The sequence below is a fragment of the Pseudophryne corroboree genome, chromosome 7, assembly GCF_028390025.1.
Source record: "Pseudophryne corroboree isolate aPseCor3 chromosome 7, aPseCor3.hap2, whole genome shotgun sequence".
NCBI lineage: Eukaryota > Metazoa > Chordata > Amphibia > Anura > Myobatrachidae > Pseudophryne > Pseudophryne corroboree.
Window position 1 is genome coordinate 135,994,538 of NC_086450.1, and position 9,679 is coordinate 136,004,216.

Below are 9,679 nucleotides of genomic sequence, written 5' to 3' on the forward strand. Positions count from 1 at the left end.
TTTATTCTGGTCAGTCATCAGCTTCAGAGAAAACATCACGCAATTCCTAGATTGCGCATCATGGCCTTGCTATCATGACCCGTCTCTGCCATACCCTGACGTAATTACCACCATTGTGAAATGGGAGGTGACGCAACAATAAAGCAATTGAGTACAAGCTGCATCATTAAGCAGCAAAGACTGCCCACTGCACGATGGAAGTGGGCGGCAGCAGGGGGCCTCTGGGAGACTTGCTCACTTTTCTGGCACCTGGGAAAGCCACCTGAGATACATGAATCTCCTTGACATTCTGGTAAAGTAGGCCAGTGATGTTGCAATGCAGGAGGGGCAGATTTAAAATATGCAAAAAGATTTAGATTTGGGCTTTGCATGTCCAAACTCAGATCTGAATTGCAGTTTAAAAATAAAGCCTCCCAGCATTTGTGGGTTACATGCAAAAGCAGCCAGTATTTACCCTGCATGCATGCATGCATAAAAAATAAATTAAAAAAAAGTATTTGCTCCCCTTGCAGTACAATATAGGGGGTCATTTCGAGTTGTTTGCTCGTTATTTTTTTCTCGCAACGGAGCGATTAGTCGCTAATGCGCATGCGCAATGACCGCAGTGCGACTGCGCCAAGTAAATTTGCTATGCAGTTAGGTATTTTACTCACGGCATTACGAGGTTTTTTCTTCGTTCTGTTGATCGTAATGTGATTGACAGGAAGTGGGTGTTTCTGGGCGGAAACTGGCCGTTTTATGGGAGTGTGCGAAAAAACGCTACCGTTTCTGGGAAAAACACGGGAGTGGCTGGAGAAACGGAGGAGTGTCTTGGCGAACGCTGGGTGTGTTTGTGACGTCAAACCAGGAACGACAAGCACTGAATTGATCGCACTGGCAGAGTAAGTCTCGAGCTACTCAGAAACTGCACAGAGAAGTCTTTTCGCAATATTGCGAATCTTTCGTCCGCAATTTTGATAAGCTAAGATTCACTCCCAGTAGGCGGCGGCTTAGCGTGTGCAAAGCTGCTAAAAGCAGCTTGCAAGCGAACAACTCGGAATGACCCCCATAGTTTGTCCAGGTGAAAAGGAACTTGGTTTGCTTTGCTTCAAACTCAGATTCAACCATGATGTGATTGCGGTGTCACCAATAACATTATAGGAAGCACATAAATATAACAGGAAGCACATTTATAAAATAGGTGCAGCAAACAAAACGAAGAGACAATTTCCTATGTGGCAAAATCCATAATTTAGAAGGCTAACACAAATGATCTATTAGTAGAAGTCACCTTGTCCAGCTCACCTACTGTAACTGTGCACTGAGTATTCTACACCCTTATTGGAGATAGATAAGAATGTCCATTCTATTTGTAAATCCAAATTGTATCTACGCAGCAGTAAGTGTGACTGTATTTTATCCAGGGCTCTTAAACAGCGGCAACAGAAGACTTGTAATCAGGGGTTAAAGTGGGGGGGGGGACGAGGTGGAACTGAGTTCCACCACCTGTTATGGTATGGGTAGCTAGTTCCACCATCTCCATTGCCCTGCACAGTAATTCTAACAGAAAAGCCCACCCCATCATCTGCGTCAATCGATGATACAGGCGGCACTAGTGTTGCTGATGGGCTGCAGCCACCTACTCCTTCCTCAGGTCCTGGTGCCTACATAGTCCTCCTCCATAAGTAACACCACCTCACCAGGACCACTTTAAGCCCTGCTTGTAATGACAAAGTAACAGATCGCAAAGGTCAGACACCTACACTAACTGGAGACATAACAATGGTGTTCCTGAATTACATTGTAGATGACAATGACCCTAACACAAAGATTCACAACTAGGGAACGTATCCAAATTGACACTATCAAAACGTTTAGCAGAGGGGGCATTGTTTGGCAGCTGATGGAGCTTGCAGCTTAGTTCCAGCTGAAATTATACATTTATCCGGTGATCAGCCTGTGTTTTTTTAATGAAATGTGTAGTAGGCATGACCGTTTTGATTTCCATTTATTCAGACTTTCCAAAAAATGTGGACCAAAAGGTTCCGATATTGTGTAGTGTGTGGGCATCCCCAATAATCTGAACATATTTCCTCTGACATCTTTTGTTTACGTCATCATCCTTGCGTGCGTACATATGCAAATACACCAGAAATTGTCAGGTGTTAACAAAAAAACACTTAATGTGTACCACCGATATCGGGTGCTTCCACTGGCAGGAAAATCGCGCTATTTGCTGGTTCATTCAGAAAACCGCTCTAGTGTGTAGCTAGCTAACTTAGCACAGATGCTCTATGAATTATGGCCCTCATTCCGAGTTGTTCGCTCGCTAGCTGCTTTTAGCAGCAGTGCAAACGCGAAGCCGCCACCCTCTGGGAGTGTATCTTAGCTTAGCAGAAGTGCGAACGAAAGATTAGCCGCATTGCTACAAAAAAAGATTGTGCAGTTTCAGAGTAGCTCGAGACCTACTCCTAGCTTGCGATCACTTCAGACTATTTAGTTCCTGTTTTGACGTCACAAACACGCCCTGCGTTCGACCAGCCACGCCTACATTTTTCCAGCCACTACTGCGTTTTTATCTGGCACGCCTGCGTTTTTTCACACGCTCCCCGAAAACGGACAGTTACCTCCCAGAAACACCCACTTCCTGTCAATCACTCTGCGGCCAGCAGTGCGACTGAAAAGCGTCGCTAGAGCTTGTGTAAAACTGTATCGGCTTTTGTGAAAATATAACGCGCGTGCACAGTGCGCCCCATACGCAGATTTGCCGTTTTTTGTCTGATCGCTGCACTGCGAACGAAAGCAGCTAGCGAACGACTCGGAATGAGGGCCTAAGTCCCTTCAAATCCACCTGTTCATGGAACATACTAGCACCTGATTGCAGTGTCTCATAAACTTAAAAAGTCTGTATCAGCCTCCCAAACAGCAGACTTCTGCACAAGACAGCCGGATGATGAAAGTGAGTGCCTGAATTAATGAACTACCACAAACAAAGATTTATTAATATTGAAGGGTATAGACACATGTGGGGCAGTACGGATGGTGTAATGGTTAACATTACTGTCTCACAGCACTGAGGTCGTGTGTTTGATTCCCACCATGGCCCTAACTGTGTGGAGTTTGTATATTCTCCCCGTGGTTGCGTGGCTTGTCCTCCGGGTACTACGGTTTCCTCCCACAATCCAAAAATATACTGGTAGGTTAATTGGCTCCCAACAAAATTAACCCTAGTGTCAGTGCCGTAACTAGGTATGTGCGCTGTGTGCCTTGCACACAGCGCAAGATGACCTGGGGCGCAATCTGCCAGCCGCACAATCTACTCAGGTGATGAGTACCTGTCAGCCCCGCCTCTCCCCTGCCCCGAAGCCGAAGCTATCAGTACTAACTGCTGCTGCGGGGTTCCTCTCCTCCACGGGCAGAAATAAAACAGAAGGGGTGGGCCAGTCCCTCCACTCACATTTCCTCCCCTTCCTTTTACTGCCTTTCCTCTAAAGCAAAGCAATATTGCCGTGTCTTAACGTCACAATGTAGTGACTGGCCCTGGCGCAGGGATCCGCTGCTGTTGGCGCCAATGACAAGGGGATCCGATGCTGCTGGCACCAATGACAGGGGGATCCGATGCTTCCGGCACCAATGACAGGGGGATCCGCTGCGGCCAGCGCCAATGACAGGGGGATCCACTGCTGCCAGCACGAATGACAGGGGGATCCAATGCTGCCGAATGAAGGTACATAGTGCCATCTGTATGGGGGGAGGGAGCAAGGAGGAACACAGTGCCGCCTGTACAGGGAAGGAAAAGAAGTACACAGTGATGCCTGTACTAGGAAGGAAAAGAAGTACACAGTGATGCCTGTACTGGGAAGGAAAATAAGTACACAGTGATGCCTGTACAGGGAAGGAAAAGAAGTACACAGTGATGCCTGTACTGGGAAGGAAAAGAAGTACACAGTGATGCCTGCACAGGGAAGGAAAAGAAGTACACAGTGATGCCTGTACAGGGAAGGAAAAGAAGTACACAGTGATGCCTGTACAGGGAAGGAAAAGAAGTACACAGTGATGCCTGTACAGGGAAGGAAAAGAAGTACACAGTGATGCCTGTACTGGGAAGGAAAAGAAGTACACAGCGATGCCTGTACAGGGAAGGGAAAGAAGTACACAGTGATGCCTGTACTGGAGGGTGGGAGGGGGGAATGTCTGTCTCAATCCTTGTTCAACCCTCTCTCTCGGTCTCCCACCCTTCTCTCTCTTTATTTATCTCTCTCTCTCCCACCCTTCTCTCTGTCTGTTTCCCCCTTCTCATTCTTTCTGTCTGTCTGTCTCATCCTACTCTCTCTCTCTCCCCTTTTCTCCTCTCTTTTCTTCTTTCCCATCCCCTCTCTCCCCCCTTTATCTGTCTCCTCTTCTCTCTCTTACCCTTATCTCTGTACACCACAGTACACTTCACTACACTACACTCTAAGGGTAGGAGGGGGAAGACAGTGGCAAACTCAGGATTTCTTGAGGGGGGTTTCCAAATGCAGTCCACAGTCTCTCGCTCTGAGGAACATTGGAGCATGTGCAGGAGTCTGGGAGAGCAGTAGAAGAACCTAGTAACGACTCTGGACATTAACTTAAACATTGGTCTTTTTATACACTGGTTACTGTATGGAATACAGTATTAATATTTAACACTGTAGATGGTCTCTAGTTTAGGCTGTATCAAACATTTAAATAATATAATTAAGTGGTCAGGGAAAGGTTAAACAAACCATAATAAATAGACAAGCATAATAGAACCAGTACTGCACTTTCTAAGCACACATTCTCCCACCTCATGGTAAGGCTCCTGTCTTTTCTTCCTGGTAGCTAATCTGGTCCAGAGCACTGATTGAGGACACAGATCCACACACACACAGCAAACGTGGTGGAAGTTGCTACCTCTGGGCCAGGGACGTGCAGTCAGGGGAGGCAGTGCCTCACCTGTCATACTACAGATACAGAGTTTATATTATAAAAATGGTCTGGACAGTATAAAGTAAATATTTCCAACTTATAAGTATAAACTTTGTATTCTTCAAATAAATTTTTGTCTAAACTCACACGTGTTGCAATGCTCCAGGAAGACACCGAGAGTCGTGAGGCAGCATCCAGCTCTGCCTCTCCTGTGATAGTATGAACTGCCTAGTGCAGGAGGGCGGGGCTCTGCCGTTGCCAATAATATCACAGAGAAAACGGACCACTAGAGGCAGCTACTACATCTGCCTCAATGATGATCAGGTGACCTATCCAGGACCCAACCAGGAAGATCAGACAGCTCACTTCCGACAGAGCACTCAGCACTGGCGCTGCCTTCATGCTCCTAATCCTCCTGTGCTCTAGCTAGGTAAGGTCCTGTAATATACATTTTCTGTGCCTCAGCTCTGTATACTCTATACTATAACACAGTGATGATCTGCACAGTCAGTGATTATCTATACAGTATGATCTGCACTGTTATCACACAGCTGATTCATTAATCCTTCTACGTGACATGAGCCTGCCTGCTGCCCTACGGTAGAGGCTAGATCCAAGTGGCCTAAGGGACCTTTTCCATCAGGGGGAGGAGCCACGGCACAAGGGGGAGGAGCTACGCCAGCGGTACAATTGGTCTAGTATCCACACCACCAACTATTACCTTTAGTAATTAGGTGGCGAGCGAAGCGGAGCGAGCCACCGTGCCCGAAGCGTGGCGAGCGAAGCGAGCCCGCGGGGGTACTTTTCGGGTACCTTGTTCGGCCGCAGCTCCTCCCCCTGGTGACGGGTCTCCTCCCCTAGGTACGTCAGAAGGTCCCTTCTCCCACTCCAATATAGAACCAACCGCTGCCCTACACTGGTGCAGAGGTCAAGGCTCATCAGCACTGGCAGCCCACCCCTGTGCACAGCATGCAGCAGTCTCTGTGTGATGCTGCTGGCTGGGACCTCGGCACAGGGTAACTGCAGGACTTTGGCACTGCAGTCTGCAGTGCACCATTCATGCTGTTCTCTAAGTCTATTAATGTTGCACATTACTAATCTGCAATTGTGTGGGACCCTCCCATAGGCATATTTTATATGGATTACTGTACAAAAGTGTTGGACAAGGTGATAAATCAATGCCCTCGAGTAGCCACTTGCAAATCAGGAGCTGCACTGACTAATCTGGTATGTGCAGTACTGTAGCATACTTATTTTGTAGCATACTCTGCACATTTCTACTGTATGTGATTAGTGGGAGTGACCAATCTGAATTGCCTAGTTGGGACCTTTAGGTACATTATGTGTCTGTTATATAAAATACAGTTAGTGTGTGTATACTGTAGAACACTTTAAGGTGTCTCCTCTAGTTAGTGATGTTTTGTATTGTTGGCCTCTAAAACTGAAATAACATTAACTGCAATTTTTGTTATTATTTCTCTTACGTCCTAGAGGATGCTGGGGACTCCGTAAGGACCATGGGGATAGACGGGCTCCGCAGGAGACATGGGCACTTTAAGAAAGACTTTAGGAATGGGTGTGCACTGGCTCCTCCCTCTATGCCCCTCCTCCAGAGTCCAGACCTCAGTTTACTACTGTTCCCAGAGAAGACTGGGTGCATTACAGGGAGCTCTCCTGAGTTTCCTGTCAGAAAGTATTTTGTTAGGTTTTTAATTTTCAGGGAGCCTGCTGGCAACAGACTCCCTGCATCGAGGGACTGAGGGGAGAGAAGCAGACCTACTTCTGTGAGTTTCAAGGCTCTGCTTCTTAGGCTACTGGACACCATTAGCTCCAGAGGGATCGGTACGCAGGTCTCACCCTCGCCGTCCGTCCCAGAGCCGCGCCGCCGTCCTCCTCACAGAGCCGGAAGATAGAAGCCGGGTGAGTATAAGAAGAAAAGAAGACTTCAGAGGCGGCAGAAGACTTCTTGATCTTCACTGAGGTAATGCACAGCGGTGAAGCTGTGCGCCATTGCTCCCATGCACCTCACACACGGCAGTCACTGTAAGGGTGCAGGGCGCGGGGGGGGGGGGGGTGCGCCCTGGGCAGCATATAAACCTCTTTCTGGCAAAAATATATATATATACAGTTGGGCACTGTATATATAAAGAGCCCCCGCCAGTTTCAGTATATTTGAGCGGGACAGAAGCCTGCCGCCGAGGGGGCGGGGCTTCTTCCTCAGCACTCACCAGCGCCATTTTCTCCACAGCACAGGGCTGAGAGGAAGCTCCCCTGCTTAACCACGGTGAAAGAGGGTTTTGAAGAAGGGGGGGGGGGGGGGGGCACATAATTTGGCGCATTTATATATGTACAAACAGCGCTACTGGGTAAACATATATTTATATAGTGTTTTTTCCTGGATCATATAGCGCTGGGTGTGTGCTGGCATACTCTCTCTCTGTCTCTCCAAAGGGCCTTGTGGGGGAACTGTCTTCAGATAAGAGGATTCCCTGAGTGTGTGGTGTGTCGGTACGCGTGTGTCGACATGTCTGTGGTAGAAGGCTTTCAGGGGGGGGGGGGGGGGGGAGGAGAGAATGAGTGTGGTGTCAAGGCTCATCAGCACTGGCAGCCCACCCCTGTGCACAGCATGCAGCAGTCTCTGTGTGATGCTGCTGGCTGGGACCTCGGCACAGGGTAACTGCAGGACTTTGGCACTGCAGTCTGCAGTGCACCATTCATGCTGTTCTCTAAGTCTATTAATGTTGCACATTACTAATCTGCAATTGTGTGGGACCCTCCCATAGGCATATTTTATATGGATTACTGTACAAAAGTGTTGGACAAGGTGATAAATCAATGCCCTCGAGTAGCCACTTGCAAATCAGGAGCTGCACTGACTAATCTGGTATGTGCAGTACTGTAGCATACTTATTTTGTAGCATACTCTGCACATTTCTACTGTATGTGATTAGTGGGAGTGACCAATCTGAATTGCCTAGTTGGGACCTTTAGGTACATTATGTGTCTGTTATATAAAATACAGTTAGTGTGTGTATACTGTAGAACACTTTAAGGTGTCTCCTCTAGTTAGTGATGTTTTGTATTGTTGGCCTCTAAAACTGAAATAACATTAACTGCAATTTTTGTTATTATTTCTCTTACGTCCTAGAGGATGCTGGGGACTCCGTAAGGACCATGGGGATAGACGGGCTCCGCAGGAGACATGGGCACTTTAAGAAAGACTTTAGGAATGGGTGTGCACTGGCTCCTCCCTCTATGCCCCTCCTCCAGAGTCCAGACCTCAGTTTACTACTGTTCCCAGAGAAGACTGGGTGCATTACAGGGAGCTCTCCTGAGTTTCCTGTCAGAAAGTATTTTGTTAGGTTTTTTATTTTCAGGGAGCCTGCTGGCAACAGACTCCCTGCATCGAGGGACTGAGGGGAGAGAAGCAGACCTACTTCTGTGAGTTTCAAGGCTCTGCTTCTTAGGCTACTGGACACCATTAGCTCCAGAGGGATCGGTACGCAGGTCTCACCCTCGCCGTCCGTCCCAGAGCCGCGCCGCCGTCCTCCTCACAGAGCCGGAAGATAGAAGCCGGGTGAGTATAAGAAGAAAAGAAGACTTCAGAGGCGGCAGAAGACTTCTTGATCTTCACTGAGGTAATGCACAGCGGTGAAGCTGTGCGCCATTGCTCCCATGCACCTCACACACGGCAGTCACTGTAAGGGTGCAGGGCGCGGGGGGGGGTGCGCCCTGGGCAGCATATAAACCTCTTTCTGTCAAAAATATATATATATACAGTTGGGCACTGTATATATAAAGAGCCCCCGCCAGTTTCAGTATATTTGAGCGGGACAGAAGCCTGCCGCCGAGGGGGCGGGGCTTCTTCCTCAGCACTCACCAGCGCCATTTTCTCCACAGCACAGGGCTGAGAGGAAGCTCCCCTGCTTAACCACGGTGAAAGAGGGTTTTGAAGAAGGGGGGGGGCCACATAATTTGGCGCATTTATATATGTACAAACAGCGCTACTGGGTAAACATATATTTATATAGTGTTTTTTCCTGGGTCATATAGCGCTGGGTGTGTGCTGGCATACTCTCTCTCTGTCTCTTCAAAGGGCCTTGTGGGGGAACTGTCTTCAGATAAGAGGATTCCCTGAGTGTGTGGTGTGTCGGTACGCGTGTCGACATGTCTGTGGTAGAAGGCTTTCAGGGGGGGGAGGAGAGAATGAGTGTGGTGTCAAGGCTCATCAGCACTGGCAGCCCACCCCTGTGCACAGCATGCAGCAGTCTCTGTGTGATGCTGCTGGCTGGGACCTCGGCACAGGGTAACTGCAGGACTTTGGCACTGCAGTCTGCAGTGCACCATTCATGCTGTTCTCTAAGTCTATTAATGTTGCACATTACTAATCTGCAATTGTGTGGGACCCTCCCATAGGCATATTTTATATGGATTACTGTACAAAAGTGTTGGACAAGGTGATAAATCAATGCCCTCGAGTAGCCACTTGCAAATCAGGAGCTGCACTGACTAATCTGGTATGTGCAGTACTGTAGCATACTTATTTTGTAGCATACTCTGCACATTTCTACTGTATGTGATTAGTGGGAGTGACCAATCTGAATTGCCTAGTTGGGACCTTTAGGTACATTATGTGTCTGTTATATAAAATACAGTTAGTGTGTGTATACTGTAGAACACTTTAAGGTGTCTCCTCTAGTTAGTGATGTTTTGTATTGTTGGCCTCTAAAACTGAAATAACATTAACTGCAATTTTTGTTATTATTTC

At 47.8% G+C, this 9,679-nt stretch overlaps 1 protein-coding gene across 1 annotated transcript in view; it reads right to left on the minus strand.

Moving 5' to 3' along the window:
- Window positions 1–5,131, minus strand: part of TANC1 (tetratricopeptide repeat, ankyrin repeat and coiled-coil containing 1) — a 426,026-nt gene extending 420,895 nt beyond the window's left edge. The window contains exon 1 of the mRNA XM_063933681.1: window positions 5,059–5,131. The gene's annotated coding sequence lies outside the window, so the exon portion shown is untranslated. The remainder of the gene's footprint in view (window positions 1–5,058) is intronic.
- Between the last annotated feature and the right edge of the window lie 4,548 nt (window positions 5,132–9,679).